The sequence below is a fragment of the Emydura macquarii genome, unplaced genomic scaffold (genome assembly GCF_026122565.2).
Source record: "Emydura macquarii macquarii isolate MOO-44397 ecotype Brisbane River unplaced genomic scaffold, CSIRO-AGI_Emac_v2 contig_2897, whole genome shotgun sequence".
Classification (NCBI taxonomy): domain Eukaryota; kingdom Metazoa; phylum Chordata; order Testudines; family Chelidae; genus Emydura; species Emydura macquarii.
Window position 1 is genome coordinate 40,661,909 of NW_027133034.1, and position 22,445 is coordinate 40,684,353.

Consider the following 22,445-nt stretch of genomic DNA (forward strand, 5'->3'; position numbering starts at 1 on the left):
TGCAGGGCCGGAACTGCCCCGAAATGCCGGGGCTGCCGCGCCGAGCTGTGGGGAAGTAGGCAGGAGAAGCGCCGGCTGCTGCTGCTGCTGCTGCCGCCGCCGCTGCACGGGCTGTGGAGGGAGGCAGGGGCGGCAGGGACCGACCTCATTAAGCCGATCTGGAGATGAAAGTGGCTCGCAGCCCCGCTCCCCTGGATTTTCCCACCCTTTCGGACGCCTGCATGCTTAATCAGTGGAACAGGCAGGAAGGGGGCCCCGCAGACGCCTTTTGTACTTCCCCGGCCCTGGTCATCGCGGAGCTGACGTGCACATCGGGCTCCCCCCGAGGCTTTTTCCACCCCCTCCCTTTCCAGGGGTGGGTGGTTGATGTCTGGTGAAGGGGGCGCGTCACGTTGCAACCCAGGGAGGGCAGCATCCTGGTCACCCCCCCCCCCCTTCCTCCTCCCATCTCCCTCTCCCTCGGCGAAGGCTGAATGAGCAGGGCTTGGCTCGAAAAGTCACAAGTAATCCGTGTGAGTGAGTGAGGGGCTGCGTGTGTCGGGAAGAGAGGCTGACGAGGAGAGGAGGCAGGAGCTGAGCCTCCCGCAAGCCGGCGGCCTGGGAGCTTGGGAGTGGGAGCGCGCTGGCCGCCGTTTACACGGGCATCGCTTGGGTGAGTACTCGGGCGCCAGGCAGCCTCCGCCACTGGGCGCTGCACGTTACCTGGCAGGAATCGGAGTACCTCTCCCCTTAGTGCCCCGGCAGTGCGGGCAAGGGCTGTCCTTATCCGGAGGGTCCCCTGCGCTTCGGGGGCGGCTAGGCGATGCTTACCCACTTGCTGGGTGAGGGTGATTCGGGCGCTTTCCCTGCGCTGGGGCACGGGGGAGGGCGGAGAGGGTGGAGGGAGAACATCAGCAGGAACATCCCCCTTCCCTCCGTTCTCCCTCCCTCCCTCCCCGTACTCCTCCCAAATAGCCTGGGCGCGCTTGGTCCCTTCGCCTACTTCCTCTGAAATGTTGATTTCCTGCAAACATGGGGAGAAAGTTTCGCGCTGGGCTCAGTGGGTTGTGCCGGACGCGGCAGCAGCGGCACGGGAAAGCCTCGGGGCCAATTCACCATCCGGGTTCGCCTGGCCCTTTCTTTCCTTTTAATTTCTTACTGTTAATGACAAATCTTATTTACACGAAAAAAGACTATTGGATTACAAGCCTGATCACCTGATGGCGACCTGCCTATAGGCGTATTTAAACACACACACACACACACACACACATTGCGGGCTGTATTCAGTAATGAGGGGCAGCACGTGTAGGGAAGAATTTGTATTCACACGGGGCCGGGGAGAGCTGGAAAACCCAAGATCGTCCCCGCACGTCGCACATTAGTGTGAGACTGTGTGCGTGCGCCTTTTAAACTTGCCAGCCATCTAGTTCTGGTTTGATTATTTATTTAAGAAGTAAGGGCTGACTTTGATTACGGGCGTGGACCCGGGATTCCTGATCGCTCTGGCGAGGATAAAGCTGGCATGTGTTTTGCCCAGGACATTGGCTGTCTCGCTGTCAGCTGGAGGAAACAGCAATGCAATGGAGCAAAGTTCTACAGTCTATACGGGGGTACTTCTGGGAGACCGGTACAAAGTCTGTTCAAAGAAAGAAAGAAACCTATACCTGGTTTAGGCAAACTGGCAAAACAGACTGGCTTCAGAAAGAACTTTCACATGAAGTGGGATGTCCAATTAAAAAAACCAAACCAACCCCACTTCTGCGCTGGCTAACTTTTAGCTGTGTGGGGCTTTTTCCCCTGGAAAGGTGGGTTAAGGTGCGATGACCCTCCCCTCTCCCCGCAACATCAGCCTTTTGATCGTCTGCAATCTACATCCCTTGGCCAGCCACTCCCAGGCTTTTCTGCTATATGCCTGCTGCCACAATTAGCCTGCCCGGCTAGCACACCAATTTATCGATGGGAATTGCTAGATGTTTACATGTTCAGGTCGTGATTAATGCACCTCGACTGAGCTGCTGATCAGTAGCCCTGTTTCTTTATTCATGCATTCCTACCCAAAAGCTTGAAAAGAAGAAAGAAAGAAAAACCCAATGCAGAAAACGGGTTTTGTAGGTAACATGTTGGAAAAAAGGACAATGCTGATTTCCGGTGTTTATATAGAGTTGAATATCCCATGGTGTTCTGATAAATAAGTAGTACTGATATTATCTGATACGAGAATATATCAAGAGATGCCTGAAACTGTTAACACGGGCATATACCCCACAACAAAATGGCAAGGTTTTAATAAAGGTACTAAAATCTAGAACTAGTAAGTTCTTCTAAAGTGGAAGAAATATATGAGAAGCCGGTTGTTCCGAAAATAGGATCTAACTTTAAATTCATATCCGTGGGATTTTTTTTAGGAATATTGTTAAATATGCTACAGTAATCCTTATGGATAGCTAATTTTTGGTGGGTGGGGGTGGAGGAACTTCATCATTATCAATGCAGAATGATAGGTATCAATTTTCTTAGTGCCAGATACAACATTAACATTGTCTGGAGTCACTAAAACAAAAGAACAATAATCTTCACAAAAATATCCAGGCAAATAAATGTTGTGTTAGCGGGAACGCTGTGTGTGATTATCCATATTGCAGCAGGTGTAATCACCCAGTATTTGGTGACCTCTTCAATACTTAAAGATATATCTGATTTTCGTTTTGTTTTATTTTTGTGGATATAGGTTAGATCCTTGACCAGATACAATATCTGTGTCAGTTTCTTTCCTTTTTATGATTTCCCCAAAAAACCGTTCCTGTGATTACGTTATTGATATGGGGCTCATCCAAATTTAGATATAATGTAATTGAGAGTTAGCTAAGTTTTGTTGATTATCCTTCATGCACACTTAAAAAATACATGCTCTGGGGACCTACATTTGGATGCACAGAATGAAAGGAAGTTAAAACCTCTGAAAGGTAGTTGCGGCACAGACACCTTTTCAATAGCATATGTCAGCCATGTTACCTTTACAAATACATATTTACTGGGCCTGAGCCACACACTCTTTCATAATGAAAAAAGAGATGCGCGTTTTATTTAAGAAAATAAATAAGTAAGTAAAAAAGAAAGAAACTGTTGCAGATGCACAGAAATGTCCTTCAGTGACAGCAAACTTGTTTTTTTCTTTCCTAGTGTACCTTAAAATTGAGCCTATTTTTAAAAAATGCTAAAATGAAGTCTTGAAAGCCAATTACCAATCCAAACTGACTGTTAGTAGACTACCAAAACCAACAACAAACAACAACAAATTAAAAGCAGTTAATCAACTCAAACATATAACCTACATCTTCCTCCATGTGTGTGTTCCTGCTAGCAGGCGAACAAGATTGTCACTTTTCTACCACTGTTTACATTCCTAAATATACCTGTTTGGTAAAATTAATCCGACCCTGAATTTTAGAGTGGTAACAAAAAGAGGCAACAAGAAACGGCTAAATTATTCAATGGACACTGAGAGTAGCTGGGATGATTTTCTAAAAGTGTTTTACAGTACCAGTACAAATTAAATAAAACAAAATGTCATTCTGAAGATGAAATACTAAAACTATACTATTGTTCATGATATTATTGTCAAGGTCATGCTTCCTCCAGTGGTTTGTGAAAGACTGCTGCCTTTAACAGTAAATTACATGTACTGTTACATTACTGTATTTTGGTCCTAACACTGGAAAGCTAAACCCTCGAGGGAAATGTCCCTGCCGAAATGGTTTTTAGAATATTCCCTTTCCCCTTGTATTAAGAACAAATAATGGTAGCAGGACAAAGGCTCAACCTGGGCACGGCTGGATCTGAGTGAATGAAAGGGTGAGGTGGGGGCGACATGAAGGACTTAGAAGTGCTGTCCTGTCCTGTCCTGTCCTGGTACCCACTGTCTCATTCACCAACTTCCTGGGAAAGACCTACTCCGCAGTTCAGGATTTAAAATTATTCTCATCAGACCAGTAATTTGCGTACGATATAATCCAGATCATCACTGGAAGGGGAAGCATTTTAACTTCAGACTTAATGTCGGACAGAGCTCCGACACCTATGTAACAGGGGGAGTAGGTCGATCTGATTTAGAAGGAGCACTTCGTGAGCTAAAGATCACAATTGCCTTTGACTCTCCAGTGCTTTTGTTGATTTTTTTTTTTTTACATTTATTTCGGTTAAAATCTTTTGACAGGACCCTTTAGCTTGTTAAATTCGGAGTGTGGAGGGTTACTACTCAGATGAATTTGGTTTCATTATTCCCTTTTCTACTGTACTGAATGTATTCGATTGGAAAGGCGACCACGGTGTTGGCTCTGCTTAAGCCTTTTATTTAAACTCGGCCCCACACAGCACCCCGCCACCATCTAGGCTGGTGTGGGCGACCAGTAGGTGTCGCTATCCCCCTGCTGGCCGGAGCCGTCCAGAGGCACAGACTGCCCCGCCTGATCCCTTTCCCCCAGGGACCTATTAGGGCTGCCAATATTCTCCTAGTGACAGACTAGGTATTATCTCACCTTTCTCACCTGACCGTCGTACTGAGGCTTTGTTGGACAGGGTCAGAAAGTTGTGTTAGGTATTGGGAAGAGGCTAGAGAAATGAATGGGATGAAGGACATGAATTCAACCTCTGTCCCACCCCGCCACCTTCTCACTTGATCTCTATCCAGTACTAGAAGGTCAGCAGCGGACTTCAGCTAGCCCGGTTGATACAAACACGTTTAATCCGCTCTTTGGGCAGATCATTATAGAAACCAGCGAACTAATGGATCGGTTCAATTCTTAACTTTATTGATCTTGATACCAGGTGTAAACTGACGAAGCAAATAAAACAACACAAAAGCAAGCCATCATGAAAAGCTGGCTACTGCTTATTCCGCAAGTGCTAAAGCGACAAACACTGCGGGCATAGAAACCACAGCGGCGCTGGCTACTTCTCCAAAACTGATGCCGAAGTTAACGTTTTGAAGCCTCCCAACAGGACTGACTCACTCAAATGTATCGAACAAAGAGTTTACCCCACCTCCCCCCGCCCCCGCCCCCAGCCCCGGAAATCTAACACTATCGCAATGATTTGAAATGTGGATCCGAATTTCCTCGCATGACAATTCTTGCCCTCTCTCCTCCTGCCTTTCCTCTTGGTTTCTGACTTGGGATGTCAGATACAAGATTATCAATCAGCCAAAGGTTGGGTTGGGGTTGTTTGTTCGATTTTTGTTTCATTTCATTTTATTTTTGTCTCCCAAGGAGAAGGTTTAGCTCTTGTGAGGAGTATTCACCGTAGAGGAGGGAAGCTTTTGTACAGGGAAACCACTGTCCCAATTTAGCAACGTCGTGGGGGCAATAAATTAAAAAAAATAATAATACAATGTTGTCTTATTGAAAAAGTGCAGGTGCTTTTCAAACGTAGGTCGTGTGTGTTCATTGCGAAATGCTTTCAGCGAAGGATTTGGATGTTGTGAAAACGACAGTCCCCCAGATCTGCATCTCCCCCCCTCCTGCTAAAATAAGCTGTGAGGAATGGCAATGAAAGCATGCTCACCTGTCAAGTGTGCCCGGAAAATCCTAGTATTTACGGGGCGAGCGGGTGAAATACTGTTATTTTTCATATTTAAAGAGAGAGAAAGAAAACCAAAATAAAGCTGCAACCAGAATCTAAAATCTGCTTACAAAGCCCTCGCTCCATCTCTTAGATCCCATCTTTAGCCAAAGCCTAAGTATGTTCTGCGTAAAATATGTGCAATGCTCCCTCGGTGGCATGTTAAAACACAGGTGAGAGGTAGGGATGGGGCGCGAACTCGAGAGCCCTGTATTTTTAGCTTGCCAGGGCTCAGGATTAGGTCACTAATGTGCAGTGTGGTGGAGGGGAGGCATATTTATTGTTCGGATTCTATTCGTCAGGTTCGTGCTAAAGTGGCAAGGGAGGGAGGCAAGGCAGCTGTCCCTTGCTCTCCCTGTGGCTCCTGCCTCGGAGGGGGGAGGGGCAGCAAGGTGCAGGAGGGCCGGGGAAGTGGCCTCGCCGATCGAGCGGTGTGCGGAGGAGTCGGGGGTTTGTGCTGGTTGCGGGGCTTATTCAAATGCCGCCCGCTGCTGCTGTGATTCGCAGGGACTCGGCCTCCATATGGTAAAGCAGGGCGGGAGCCGGGGTGTGTGTGGAGGAGGGGGGGAATTGGGTAAGGGGAGGGGGGGGGGCGCGCTCAGGCACCGCTCTCCAGGCAGCCCGGCTGGGACAGAGGACCGGCACCCGAAGCAGCGCGGCGGCGGCTCTCCCCACCCTCCAGAGGCAGCACCCAGCGACCCACTGGCCCCGGGGTAAGCAGCAGCACCAGCAGCAGCATTTAACCACCCAGGCGCGGCGGGCACTGCCCTGCGCCCCTCCGGGAGACCCGACACAGCTAAGGGGACGCTAGAGCGCTGGCTACGGTACCTATCTACCCACAGAGGCATAACGTGTACACCGCGCACACACGTGTGACATACAGAGCTGGGCGTTATATAACAGATATAGCCGGGATGGATGCACCGTACAGACCTATGTACTCACAGGCACACGCAAATCATGTGTGTCCCTGTGTACAAACACGTACCTGTGCATACATGCAAGTTGTGTGTGTGAGTCACATACACACACGCACACATGTACGTGCACATCAGTGTGCATCTCTCGGTCTCTTCATACAGAGGCACAGAGATCAAGGATTCCCGTGGTTTCCTTAAAACCAGCCTAGAACACCGGATTGTTTCAGTCAGCTAGGTGTCCCCAACGTTACATGTAAATGGACAACTCCGCATCAGTTGTGGAGTCCTACAGTTATTCACAAAAATGTACTTTCCTAATGTATTTGGTGCTATATATGGTAAGGTAAGAACTAACGTAATAGATGAGAGTGGCTGTTTCCGTTTTTTTGTTGGTTTTTTTTTTTTTTTTTTTTTTTTTTGTAAATGTTTTACGTGTAGCCATCTGACCACTTTTTATTGGGTGACATATCATATGAGCCCTTTAGTGTAGGGGCTTGTAAAACTGGAGCTCGAGGTAGCGCTGGAAATACCATAGGAATCGCTAAAGAATTAATGTGTACATGTTATGAAATAGGTGCTGAATAATAGAGAACGAAAATTACACTCTGATATGTATTTCGAAATACATGCATTACAATCTTTGGGGAGGGCTAACTTTTGCCCTGCTCGTTCGTGCAGGTAAGTCATTCCTAGTGTAACTAATTACGTATGCATATGCTTAGACGTATTTAATTTTTTAAACCGTGTGTGTGGGTGCGTGCATTGTTCTTTTTATGGTACGAAATTCTACATTTTTAAAGCATACTATTTCTAGAAGGACGGTACTAATTTATTTTTAAATAGCTTAAACTATTTGCTTGGGGGAGGGGAGTGTTAAAATATTTCCCCCCATTCAAATACACCAAAATAACCTAACATTGTTTTAACATAATTCAAGGCCTGTGGATTTGAGGATAGATAAAATGGAAGGAGAGCGGCAATATTTTAAAATAACAGATAAAAATGCGTTTTCAGTCAAGAATAGGTGTTGGTTTTAAGCCACACAAGTTAAAAATAAAATGCAGTACATGAGTAATGTAGCCGTTAAGACAGAAGGTACAACATGGTTGAAAATGTCTTCCTTGGAGAAAGCTGACCATACCTGGTCTAGACAATTTAAAGAGACTATTTTGAAATCAAAGATGCCTGAAATCAAGAGAGAAATACGTGCGGATATAGGTAGTCATTCAGCACCGAAATATTAGAAATCGTTTGAAACAGCTCCTATGACGCTCATTATCTAGACTGCCTTGTCCCCTGACACGGTATTTTTTCTAATATGAAGTGAATTAGGAGAGCCAACTTTCACTCGTGAGCTGCTGCCATGACAGCTGATCAAGGTACAGGTCAGTAATATGTGCCTCTCCTTTTAAGACCAAAGGAGAACAGTGTGTAGCTGGAATTGTATTAACAATGTGCATATTTGGTACACAGCCAGAAGCAGGGAGGAAACTGTATCTAGAGCACATACAGCAAAGCAGGCTTGCCAAAAAAAAAAAAAAAAAAAAAAAAAAAAAGAAAAGAAAAAAAGAAAGAAAGCAAAGAGAAAAAAAAAAGAAAAGGATGATTTTTTTTTTTAAATCGAGGAAAATATCAAGAAAATGCGACAGCCTCTAACTTGCAGTAAATTTAAAAAATGCAAATATACCTTTACATATGCATCAGTATTAAAAATAATACACGCTGGAGCCAACGGGAGCAGCAGCAGCAGGCGGAGAGGAGAATGGCGCAGCGGTGATTATGCATAGGGAGCCGTCTGGAGCAGCCTCCTCTAACCTGTCCTCTTCTCCGCGCAGAGCTGCAGGCCGGCCGTCCTCAGTCAGCCGCGCAACCCGAGCCGCAGAAACCTCTTCTCAGAGCCTAACAGATATTTGTCATTTGGGGGGGTTGGTGGTGGTGGTTGTTGTTTTTGGGGGGTGGGGGTGGGGGGAGGGTCGGTTTGTTTCTGTTCCTTTAATTACAGTCTTCAGTAACAGGGACGATCGCTCCGGGAATCTACCGTCTCTTCTTCAAGCAGCAGGATTTGCATATTTTTAATGCCCTAATTTCCTTGATGTATGTAAATGCAGCCGGACGTACAGTAAGACTCAAGCTGACGTCAGTGGACGTGACCTCGCTGTTAAACCTTGAACGTGAAGCTGGGATGGGGAAAACAGAGCCGAGAGAGAGAGAGAGAGAGAGAGAGAGAGAGAGAGGGAGGGAGGCAGCCGTGCAGCTCGAAAACGGCAGCAGCAGCGGCGGGGATATATTACAGCAGCGGCAGGAGCCCAGCCAGGAGCATCCTGCGCTGCGGAAGCCGTGGGGAGGCAGCTGGACACGTGTGAAGAGCCTTCCTCAGCTGCACCGCTCGTCTCCAGCCCCGTTTTGCAACCCACCCAAGCCGATCGGCGCCTTTACCCCATACAATAAACGTTCAAACAATTCCACCCCTCCCTCCCCGAACAGCAGCAAAACAAAGCAAACAAACGCAACGCGTTGTACACGATCCCACCAGCGCTCTGCTGAGACTCGTCTAAAAATGGGGCATATCTTCTGGAGAGCAGCTAATGAGCGGGGGAATATACGATGTCGGCATTCACTAAAAAAAGCCCCCCAAACATTAAAAGATACGCGTCAGTTCACTGGTGCAGGTAACTCGTCAGATCAAGTGATTTGGTACCTGGGTACTGACACAGTGTTATGTTCTGCTGCAAGGGAAAGGCTGCTGACAATGTCGGTTTGGGAAAGAAGAGGCAGAGACCAGAAGACTCGCCAGGCTGTAGCTCGCCCTGCGTGCCTTATCAACCTCATTGCTACGCCCAGGAGTGGCACTGATCTGCAAGTGAATCCTGGTCAGAACCACTTCTCTTGGGTTTGCATTCATTTCTCCCCTTCGAAGGTAGAGGCTGAATCTAAGGATACCCTGAACTGGGAAAGTCTGACGGTGCTTTATTAACTAAACCGGAGAAAAGAAGAGAGCAGCTGGGTTTTTTGCTGTTGGTTTTTTGTTTTGTTTTTTTGAAGCTGTCTTCCTTCCCCTTCTCTCTGACTTTACCTTTTGTGACTTCCCCCCTATATATACATAGGCCTGAAGAACCTTTATGGGCAGGGGAATTTCTGGAGATTAGGCAATCGAGGACAGGCTTCATTAATGTCTAACTTTTCCTGTTATCTGCCGCTTTTGTTTATTGTATGGCATTTCTGTAGATTTTGCCACGATCAGCCTTCTAGTAAACCAGATGAAATATGCAAGCTACAAGCTAGCAACTTCTCTCTGTCTCACTCACACTGTATTTATATTTAATCATTTTAACTAAATTCAAATGATCCTTGGACTCGAGGGAGTGAGTGTGAACATTATTATATCTCTAGAAATGATGTAAAGTCTGCTCTTAAAATCTCTTGAGCTCTTCATCTTCTTGTAATCAGGCGCTTACACACACACACACACACACACACACACACACACACACAAAACTCTTTCTTTGCCGGCTCTCATAGTCGGTAAGCAGCACCTACATTCTTTTGGTGTGGCTGTGGGTGTGATTAGTGGCGATTACTGGAAAGGACACGAGTGACCGTCTGTCCTCTGGCTACAATTGGCGGGAAATCTGGGGGCAGAGTGGTCGGTGCTCTCAGCTAGCACCTCTCATTACCGCCTCCCATCTCCATGCAGACACATTTCCATACGGGAGACTCATCTGTTGGTGGGTTTTTTTTTTTTTTTTAAACATTGCTCCTCCCCCGCCCGCCTCCACTCGTCACAAACACCCAATCCTGCACACAGACACACTCTTCACCCATACACTTCTTGACACCTACACATGCAAAAAAGCAACCCACCACCGTAGAGAAAACATGCTTATCCATGCACAGATACATTCTACAAACACACCCACCCTGAGACATATTTACACACACAGCCTTCCCCACCAACACACAGCCTTGCACACAAACATTCCTACAAACACACACCCATACAAGGGTTCTTACAACCTTCCTTCACAAACATCTAGCCTTTCAATCCCGTCTGCTACCATACTTCTCCATCCCTGCCAACCTCCACAATGGTCTCGCAACACCCAGGAGTGGACACCCAGAGAGTCCTCCTAGTCTCCCAATGCATGTCCATATCTCTACACACAAGCTAACACCCGGCCTTCTTTCTCTCTACATTTTCCACAGGCTCAACCTCCCCCCCCCCTTTTAAAAAACACCCCCCCACCCCGCCGCCTCTAGCTCTCGCTTTTCAAGGGCGCCCTACTGAGCTCCATAAAGCCATCCTAAAATGCGTTGGCGTTGACTAAAATTGTCCATCCTGTCCCCTTTGTTTTTAGTCCAAAACACGAAAACCAAAAGCAATCCTTTAGGAAACCCTCCTTCCAGAAGTCAATGCGCTGAGGCCAGGTCTCTCTACGAGTTTGCGAACAACAGCAATTGTAAGAGGTGGTGGTTTCATTTTATTCTGATTTGCACGAAAAGTCACACCTAACGGCAGTGCCTCCAAAAACAAGACGCAGAAGACGCCGTCTCTCAAAAGTTAACTGAAGGAAAACCTGCTAGAAAACTCAACTTCTTGGGGGCAATTTTTGTAAGTTTCCAAAGAAATGTGTGCTTTCCCCCTTCTATAGGAAAATGTAGCCATTGCTCTTCTTTAGACTAGACATTTCTAATTTGTTCCGTCTGTCAGAGGGGGACTCTGAGAGGGTTTGGTGCAAATTCATTATCGCTGGCAACGCATAACGTATAGTAGGAACTGAAAAAGACCGTGGCAATGGATGAACAATAGGGCTTCAGTTCATCAGCAACAAAAGCGTTGGGGAAATTGGTTGAATTTCAGAGCACGTCCTCCTCAGCAGAGAGGGCTGGACTAGACCTTGGCCAACCCTCCATCCTTCACCCCCCCCCCCCAAAAAAAAAAAAAAAAAAAAAACTTGCAGAGCCTCACGTACAACACTTCACTTTCTACTCTGGGGCTTAGGAAGCAATATGGAAGGGGGGGAAAACTTTTTTTTTCCTATTTCGTCCTTATTTTTCTGGATAGAAGCTCTTTCTAACTATTTTATAACCAACCCTGCAAGAATTATACCATGCAACTACGCTGCAATTTCAAATAGAGATGACGAGGGGATGAGCTGAATTTGTGGAGACTAAAGGAACCCGCTGTCTGTGCTTTAAAGGGGGCTTGACCATGGGATCTTTGTTTGCAGCCGGAGATTCAGCCCTAACATCTAGATCGGGGGTCAAATCTTTCTTATAAGAAAAAAAAATGTAAGTATAATTGGGGGAATAGAGAGGATCAGAATTTTTTGCCGAATGGAGACAACTGAACTTCGTATCACACATGTGATTCCAGAAACGTGTCTTTATGAATCTGAACTCGGTTAGGGTCTCTGTGTCAGGTTCAGGGGCAGTAGCTGCTTCTCCTGCTAACAGACTGGACAGGTTGCCTTATTAGAGCTCTCCTAACTTCCAGTGATGATTGTGAGAGAAATTTGATTAACAGGACAGAGTTTCATTGGTTTACATGTTGACTTATATCGGTTAACTGATTTAGTACGTGTGATGCTAAACCTGTTGGTCCTGTACATAGTTAGGTCTCTGAACTATTAATTATCAAACAGATTGACAGTAAACGGATAGCATTAGCGTCTAAGCAGAGAGAGGCTTTTCAGCAATGCCAGGATATCTTCGGAAAATGTAGCAACATACAAATATTCTTCCCAGGTTTTGACATTAGCACATTGTAACTAAAGCTGATCGGTTACAGATTTTTAAGCTTTTTTTATCTGACAATGAAAGCATGTGCTTGATTATGTAAATGTGAAAAAGTTTATTGAATGTAGTTGTTATATAAGATTTATATCTATAGCTCTCTATCTATCTATCTATCTATCCGTGTTTAGTGGGTAACTTCAGCCAGAGCAGCCATTACTTCCTGGGTTATCCAAAATGCACTCTGATCAAAATATGTATTATTTTAGGTCGGGATGATTTGTGAAAGTTTCATGTTGTTATAAGTGTTCATATATTGGACAACCCAGCAGAGAAAGCTGTATTATGTCTAACGCAGCCTAAACTCGGATTCAAATCTACAGCTTTCTGTAGTATGCCTTTGTAGAGGAGTGAAATGCTGTAAATGTAGAGCAATCAAGTTACCCTGCTGTATTTGCTGGGTTTCCTACGGCAAGCGTAACTGGTTATTGAGCAGGAAATGTCTGCGAGGGTCCCATCAGCAGCTGAATAGCTCAGAACTTGGCTAAGAGTGTCCTAATATGTCACGGCCACGGTCAGAGGCCCTTGCAGGAACGGAAGGCTGCTGCATAGGTTGCAATTTAGGCCGAGCCTAGCGGACTATACCGTCCACAATCAAGCTGTCTACTCCCAACCTTGATACTAGTAATTACAGCGCACACCGGGCCTGAGAGTGCCAGTAGGCAGCATAATTGAAGGCAATGAACTTGTGCAATAGTATTCATCTCCCAAAAGAAGAACAAACACTGAGCATTCATGAAAGGGATAGAAAAGAAATCCGGCAAATGCAGGTATAAAGGAATACATCTCACTTAGCAATACGTCTTTATTATTTTCTAACGTTTCACTAATTTCATACTAATTTAACAGATATGATTACATTATATAGACGCGCACACACACACAATTCCTTGTTCAGTAACTCCGCAAATATAACCTCTATCTTTCTAATGGTGTTGATTTTAGGATATCACTGATTTCAAAGACCTAAAATTCTATCTTGGAAATACTGGCATAATTAATGTGTTTTGTATGTTTTGAAACTGGAGGCTAGGTGGAGCCTCCATCCTTTATTAAGTAACTGGTAGCTTACAGTATGCAAATATCTGATCTGCCTTCAGTTTTTTTACCCCTACTACTTAACAACCCTAAAATATATTTTTGCTATTCTTAATGATAGAATTCCCTCCCAAAGTATTGTGGGTAGTATCTCATTATTATTATTAACAATTATTATTATTTCTACTTAAATGTTAATTATCATATTTAACCCTTCAGATACCATAGTACACTACTCATATCTGCTTTATGGCATATTAGATCTTCTGCAGAAAATATAGCCAGTTAAAACATTTTAGTCAAGTCTTTGATTATGTTAAATGTTGATATATACAGCATTTTCTTCACATACATATATATGTTCATCATATTCAAACACACTTCAGATACAAGATTCATGGACTGTAAGTGTTAAAATTATGATCATTTCCTTTTTTTTTTGGGCTATTTTTCAGATTCAGATTAAGAAGAAGGATCACAAAGGATAGCACTCATCACAAGAAATGGTAATTTTTAAATTTCATGTTTCATAAAACCCAAGCAATAGAATATACATAACATAAAAATAAAATACACATATTTGCTGTTGAACAGCCCATACAGTGTTTCCATGTAATAATTATTGCATGGTATTTTGCTATATTTTTAAATTCTCAATAGTCTAAGTTTCTTTCTTTTTGTAGTTTGAATTTATATATATAGCTCTCTGTATGTTATATATCAAACATAACAGAAATATAATTTGTAATTGCCTAAAAATAAATTCTGGACACAGAAGAAATAAAAAGATATTTTTATTAGAAAGCAAGCCAGTCAAGTGCCTTACTTGGCTATACAAATAGCTGTAATTAAATGGCTTTTATACAGGAAATGTTTGCCTGGATTGTATTAGTGGACTGTGGTTTACATCTATGTGAATTATATACAAACTAAATACGAAAAGGGGATTCCTGCAATGACCTAATTCTTGATGCACTGCATAGAATATAAATAGAGTTCATGTCTGCATCCCATACACTGGTAACAAGGTGATCAGATTGGCATTAGAACAGAACTCTGGTTCTAAATAGTAGAAAATCATAAACTTTCCACTTTAACGTGAGATTGTTTATTCCTAAAATATCCATGCAGGATGTTTCGCCTTTACGTCATAGCCATCTGGAGACCTATAAAAAGATTAGAAAACAAGCATGGCAATCACATCCTCATCTACAGGCCATTAATGGGAATTTATTAGAGAGTGATCAGGCAAGAGTAACTGTTTGGATTCAGTATCTTCCAATATGCAGATTATTTCTAAATTGGTATTATAACTGTAAAATAAGTTTTCTATGATTAAGTAAAACAGAAACATCTGAAAACGTGTTAACAGCTGTTCTTGATAGTTTGCATTAAATATGTGAAAGTAACTTCCAATCTGCAATTGCTTTAACTTTTCATATTTTAGCCAATAATACAGTCACTGAAAATGCACATGATCAGCTGATGTATAAACCTTTGTAATATTCAGAATAAGCAAGTATTTCTGTGCTAAGCCTTAGTGGACATCTGTAGATTTCTTAGAGCCCTACTAGCTGACTGAAAGATAAAAATTTTAATTGATAATGTGGCTAATGAACAGTGAGGTTATAATCCTCACTTTGGCTACTTTTACTTCCTAGGACTCCAGTGAATCTACAAAATGTGACCTGTGCATAACAGTTATTTCTTGAGATAGTGTGTGATAAGTTAGGTGGTCTTTAGAATAGAACCTAATGTTTTAACGCTATGCTTTGTATCTTTCAAACATCTTAATTTAAAATAAAAATAATATGATATATCATGCCTTGCATTTAACTATAAATCCTGTAACATATGTATGTGTTGATATGTATTATATATTTGTATATCTATATAAGCATGGACATAGACACACATACAAACATTATTTGAATTTTAATGTCTCTAATTTAAAGAATTCAATGCATCAGCTCACAATCCTGTTGTATGTAATAGAAGCCTGATCGTTAATACTGCTGCCTTTAGCCTTTGGGAAAAAAATCTATCTGCCAATTCAGAAAAGCTCATTAGAATTTTACATAATATCAAAATGATCATGTGCCTTTAGATATATCAGATGTCTAATTCAGTCATTCCTGTTGTACAGCCTGGGAGATAATTAAGCCCAGTAACCACATAGTACAATGTTCATAAGAATTCTAACTATTTTATGCATGATTGTGAAAAATGTGAAAAAAAGTCACTGGCATGACTAGCTCATGCTATCTGACATATCATGCCTTGATACCAAATAACAGTGTTTCCCATGTGATGCTATTTAATTACATGTATTTAACAGTACAGTGCTTAGCTCAAAAGGCTGAGAATCTCAAAAACATATGAATGGCCTCAGAAGTAGTATAATTTCTGAATGCAATATCTGGCACATTAGTAATGCACACAGGCCACTTCTTGGTGGCAGTATTTTAATCAATTAAGTTTGGGCCTTGTCTTATTATTACGTTATTTTGATTTCCCATTTTCATGCTGTTTCTAATATGAATCTATGATCAGCAATTAGAGTGCTTTATAAAGTTCTCATTTTACACTGGGAACACACACCTAAAGACACACACAGTCTCATACATAGACATGTGTACACCTCCACATACATACACATGATGCACACATGTATATGTCTTACCCTGTAAGCAAGCTACAAAATTAATGGAACACAAGTTGCAATATAATTGTGTGTATTGTGAAAGCAATGTTCACCCAGAAGAAATATAGGATAACTTACAAAACATATATTTAAATTGATTCTGAAGATTTCCTATAAACAGCACTGTGATAAATAGCATAGTACATACATTTTGTTTTATTTTACTCCTTAAAAGGATAGTAACAGCATGATCTTTAACTCATAATTCATTTATAAGTGCAGAACATTCAATATTATATATCTGTGTTGAATTTTTCAATATGCATCTTATATAAACTGCAGCGTGGTGAGCTGCTGAAGTACATTTTTTAATCTGAACAGTAAACATTGCAGATCTCAGTCATAAGATTCATTGTATCACATGTAATTGAGAGACCTTTCAGTGTTTGCACTTTAGGCTTAAAAAACTCTATACAAATTATACTGCTACATAATTCAAAGTATAATATATTTTTTGAGGGGAGGGTGAGTTGAGAGATTTAAATACTAAAACTGTACATAATGCATTTGAACAATTTAGAAATACTTGCCGTCATCAGTTTTTTGAGTAATATAAGCATGTGGGTCTTCAGTATATGTCGGAGGTTAAAAAAAAAATCAACAATACATCAGCATTTTTATTAAGGCATTTCCCAGAATGATATATAATGTTAGAAAAATATTGCTGCAATGCTCACCTGTGTTGCATTCTAACACAGAAAGCGAGAGAGGGGAGAAGGTGTATAGATATTATAAAATACACTGGAGCCAGGCAGCAGCCTCCTACTTGCAGCATTCCGAATAAACATACAGAGCAAAAATGCATTGCACAATCGCCATGGTCTTAGTACCTGCAAATCACTATAGATACAAAACATGACTGAGATGTGAAGCCATTAAAACACAACACACCAGAGCAAATTGTCAGTGTAATTACACATCGACTCACTGCGTAATACAGATCTGATTCCCAGTCTCAGAAAGCAAGGCCCTGCTTTAAGCAATAGCAAAGTGCCTCACATCTCCCTGCACAACCAGAGTCTGCCAGAAGAGAAATGCAGGCAAAGACGTTACCCAGATCTGAAACGCTTTTATCTGTCCTTAGAGAGAGATTTCTTCCACTCTTTGGATATTAGAACGATCTACGCTAGCAACAAGGAAGGTAAAAGGCGGCGGGTTGATTTTTTCCTGCAGTCTGTAGTGCTAGAGGAGGAGATGTTGGTTGAGAAAATAGGAATTGTTCCAGTGCTGCTGCTGCTGTTGTTGATGGCGCGGGGCAGATTGCTGATCACTCATGCATATCAATAACCGTGTGTACTTGAGATTTCTCATGACATCATCATTACCTTGGTCTCCCGCGGTCCAGGACCTCTGACCTTGCCGGGCTGGTCCACATTTTGGCACTGAAAGCCCTCCAATGATGGCCCTTTTCTCCTTCTTTCAGACCGGGGGCAGCAGCAAGCCAGCAAGACCGCATCTTCTTCTCCCCAGCTTTAGGAGCCCTGAGAAATCGAGGATCTTCCCCCTAAAACACACATACACACAAGATATTTGCAATCAAGCTGCCACCATTTGGTAAACAGCTCTCTATCGTGCATAATCTAAAAGGATCAGGAGCTGGATCCTCGAATCGTCTTGTCACTTTCTACTGAAATGGGATTTTTTTTTCTCTTTACACTGCGCTGGAAATTGCCGATGGCTTTACATCTTCACAGAGGCTAAAGAGTCTTTCCTGAGACTGAAGCAATTTACAATGCAAATAGAGGCCTGTGAAAGGATGGAGGTTTCTCACTCTTTAACAGCTTGATGCACCTCAATAGCTGGTTTTTTTTCCTGATATTAACAGACGAATTGTTGGCTATCGCTGCCGGAAATTACTGGCTGAAAAGAAAAAAGTTCGGGATAAACTTTGAAGGCAACAGATTTCTTTTGGATGTGTATGAGCAGCACACACACAAAAATCAGGTCACAATTGCATAAGAGGATGAATATTTTAAGGCACCGCCAGGACTCTTGGAGGAAGCAACACGCCTGTTTCTCAGAAAGAATCTGGATTCTAGCAAAGAAATAAAAATAAATAAATAATCCTGTGAGGAAGCGAGGTGTTATCTTTGGTTATCTAGCTGTATGAGTGTGTTGGTCTTCATAAAGCTAGATAACCGAAAGTAAAAACTCCTTCATGATCATCGTGCAGCGTGTGGAAATGAAAGACTACAGCAAGAGACAGTAAAAACCGAGAAAGGTCAGGAATGCTTATTGAATCTAACATTTTTACAGCTAAAGGTGAGAGTGGAGGAAATTAGATGACATACATATTCCAGAATATGAAGTTGTCAGATGCTATAACATGGGTGGTTATATGCTACAAAGAGGAAATGGTACTGGTAAACAATGCATGTGGAATTTTTGCTGTTAAATAAAAAAAAATGTTAATATTTGAAGGGCTGAAGTAATTTTTTAGAAAGACGTTTAGAAATGCTGAGTATCATTTTGCAAAATGATTCAATGCAATTAAAAGGCCTCAGTCGAAAAAATAAAGATCTTAGTGCTGCTGATGACAATAATATAGGGTGGACTAAATTCGAAAAATCTGTCTGGGAGAATCTTAAAGGGTTTGGCGTTGTATTTCAAATGATATGAAATCGGGCTTTCAAAAAAGTTTACACTGAAGTGTAGGCAAGCTTAATAATTTATATCTACTGGGAACTCGGTGGAGCTGCACAAAGATGAAAAAAGTGATGGCTGATTTTTATTCTTCTATTCAAAATGCAAGCACAGATGCTTCTCTGTTCCAAGAGGGTTTCCTTGAGGAAGCTACTGAAGCAGAAAGACATGATGGAGACGAGATCGCCTCCCCCCTTGTCAAAGTGTTAAGAAATGTTCTGTGTCTTACTCTGCGACTAGCATTGGAAATGAAAGTGACATTTACTCCAAAACCCACGTGTGCGCCTCCTCTCTTTTTGTTTAAGGATGATCAGATCTATCCAGGAAACAGCTCTGGCATCCCAAACTGAAATAATTAGGACGTATATAGACCTGACAAAAATGGAAAGGGGGTGGGAAATCTGAGGGTCTGTCTTGCCTAATTGATTCCGTTAAACGGAATGCAGGAGATGTGAACGGCTGGACGCTCCCATTCCCACGCTCGGGGGCAAGTGGCAATGCCATGCCCCGGCAGCCTATGACAGACAGCCCTGTTGGGGGTTGGGGTATGAAAAAAACATCAAGTGCACCACACCATACTCATCTCCATCGCTTAAGAAAGTGGAGGCATTTCCCACCCACAGCCATCTGCAGGCTCCCAAGTGGGAACACCAACTGCTCTGGAGCTGCATACTGTCTGGTTCTGATAGTTCTATAGCTACTGTTTAAGCTATTTATAATCAAGTTTAACCTTTTTTATGGGGTTGAAGTTTCACAGACTATTTAGAAAAGATAAAGGCAGAGAAACTAATATGAAGCAATTCTAAAAAGTCAATTTATTTACAGTGTGCATGTCTTCCCCACTCACAAATTCGCAGGGATGGTGTTATGGCCTTGCAAAGGTCCCACTTTTTTAATGTACGCCTATTTATATTACATTTGTCATTATAATTCCTACAGTTTGGGTGTCTTTTAAAAGTGAAACTGACCGGGATTAATTCTGAAGTGTAGCCTTTTTCCTTGGACTTGACCTAAGGATGTTTCCAAAGGCACACTACTGTATAGTACTAAATTGGAAATAAAACCTCTCAAAAGTAGATTAAAATAAGAAAAAGAGAAGATAGTTTTTTGCCTTCTTCATAAGGGCTAACCGTATATAGACTGAGACTTTTTTTCAAATTAGAAGGAACAAATAAAATATTTGTACGTCTGAGATACCTATGTGCCTTATTATATCATATCAGGTCACATCACACACGCAGAGGGGAAAGGAGTGGCGAAATAGTAAATAGTTACCTAGAGATAGCAGACATGTTGTGTTTACGGCTATTTCTATTTAAAACAGAGGATTTGTATGAAAGGTCCTAAGATATTATCGATAGCTATATAACGTTATGTCTAATGAACTTACTAGTGACTTTTAACATAGTTTCAGCTAGAAGTTCAGGCAGCCTTTATTTACATAAATTCCCACTTTGGCGGCTGTACACGTGCCAGAGTTTTACTGCTATAGTGACCGTTGAGAAGACCCTTGTTTATTTACTTTAGAAGCGCTGTTTGTGAGAACAACCTTTCATTGTTAAGTGCCTGTATGCCTTTCATTTACTGCATGTCCAGGGGTGCTATTTACCTAGAGCCATTGTCTAGTACAATTAACATTTACATTACAAAGTGTGTGGGTTTTTTTTCCTCAAAGAGGTTCAATTAAGGCAATAAGATGTTTTCTGAGGAAACTTATTGTTTACAGAAAGCATTCAATGGAGTCAAATTACTTAAGCTTTTGCTTACCTCTTGGTCTTTTATGTAAATTTGTTAAGGAAAACACCTAAGGAAAATGATCAGTGTTATAATGATGTGCTCGCCATTGTCATATCAACATTGTTTTGTACCATATGAATGTTACATGACGATCAATCAATAAAATATGTTTCAATGTTATATTATATTATTATTTTTATTATTGCTCTTCCATTGCTCTGCTGCAACATGTCCCAGATTTTTCTTTGACATTGCACATTCAACTTCTGATTTTGGGGAAAGAGATTGTATTAACATGCAATCTGGGGACCACCAAGTTTGTGTGTCGAGAGGCTCAAGTCGTAAAAATTGTTTTATGAAATGATCTCCCAGTCAGATGATATTTCTTTACAACTTAAAATAGTCCAATAATACACAGTTCTAAGTCAAAAGAAGTGTAGATATCAGTTGAGTAGGCCTTTCAAGGCTAGTTTTAACATTGGCAGAGCCCAGATCAAGTTTATTTAGCATACCACTGCATTGTAAAACAGTTGGCTGGAAGTTGCAGGTTGCGTGAGTATGCATGTTAACTAGTAGAAACCCGGGCTTATTCTTTGTGAAAAGGGAGCAGCAGATTGTGTGCAAGGCCAATGTTAAAAAGGCAGCTGAATTTAACACCATCTGGAAGAAAAGATCCCTTCACGACTTTCTCACACCGTCAGACAAAACTAGTGTCTCTTGTTCTGAGCCCTTGTCTATGCAACCATACAATACTGAGTCATTATACTTTTGCTGAGAGAAAATTTGAGAACACAATATGGGTAACCAGTGAATGACCAAGTTTCATTGTGCCCGCTTAAGTCGATTGAAATCTACGTCTAGAGCCATGAATGGTAGTATTGTTTTCCTCACCGGGGCTGTACTAAATGTCAGCACAGTGTAAAGAAAAACTTGAAGTCTGCAAATAACTTACCAGATCTCAATTATAATATTTTCCCACACTAGAACTAATATCATTGCTAGGGTCTACAATGCACAAAATACAAAAAGAAACGGAAAAAACCGAGTTCATTTACAAGTTATTTTGAACACAAACATTTTAATTTTCTGATGGGAACTTGAATTCGGCATGTAGAACTGGATAATCCTTTCCTGAGAAGTTCGAGTTTCAAAACTGTTTCTTATGGAATTAAGAAGATAAACCATGTAAATAATCATATACTCTGCAACTATTGCAACAGTCTAGCATGGGACCAATAAAACGTGAAGAGGTGTCCTCTGTATCACACGGGTCGCTTCTTCTGAGTTGAGTCTAGAGAAAGATTTCTCTTTGAATATTTAGAAATAAGGCTGACGTTAATAAACAAAATAGTGGAAACTATATCTCTGCAGATGTTGCAGACGTGCATCAGTACTTTCCAGTTTAGATTAAGGTACCGTAAGAAATGCTTCCAATTTTCTTACTTTTGATTACTTTTTTCACTTGATAATAAGTTCTATTATAAGTGCTAATCAATTTAGTCTTGCATTTAGCATTCACATATATCAGTTGGCAGCATACACAATGCAAATTGAGACAAGGAAATAGTTCGAAAAGATTACAAGGAGTTAGTTATATATGTTTTATTAGAATGTCTGTGTTTTAAATCTAATTGACTGCAATTTTGTTAGTGTGTCACAAAATGTCATGCAGTTCTTAACATGAAACCGCAAAACAATGAATAACTGCACTTTTGCTGAATAATACATCTGTGCCAGCCCATTACCTGGTATATTTCTAAGCAGGAACATTAATTGCAGTATTTGACATTCAGAATCCTACCGTGTAATATTGAAAAAGAAACCAGTCAAAATGGCGTGTAAAAAGTTAATGTTGGAAAAGTTACATTTTCTTAACCAATAGTGGTAGCTTCTCCTGTAACAACTTTTAAATTAAGAAAAATAGTAGCAATTATTAGCAATTATACAGAGAGGATAATGACATAGGCATAAAATCACATTCCATTCATAGCAGGTAGACAGAAGAGTCAAAA

The 22,445-nt window shown here is 41.7% G+C and overlaps 1 long non-coding RNA gene across 1 annotated transcript; it reads left to right on the top strand.

Annotated features, from left to right (window-relative positions):
- Positions 1-531: 531 nt before the first annotated feature.
- Positions 532-20,613, top strand: LOC137166938 (uncharacterized). Its single transcript, XR_010923887.1, has 3 exons — positions 532-652; positions 13,805-13,855; positions 17,477-20,613. It is a non-coding gene; the product is annotated as an uncharacterized lncRNA (long non-coding RNA).
- Positions 20,614-22,445: the final 1,832 nt, after the last annotated feature.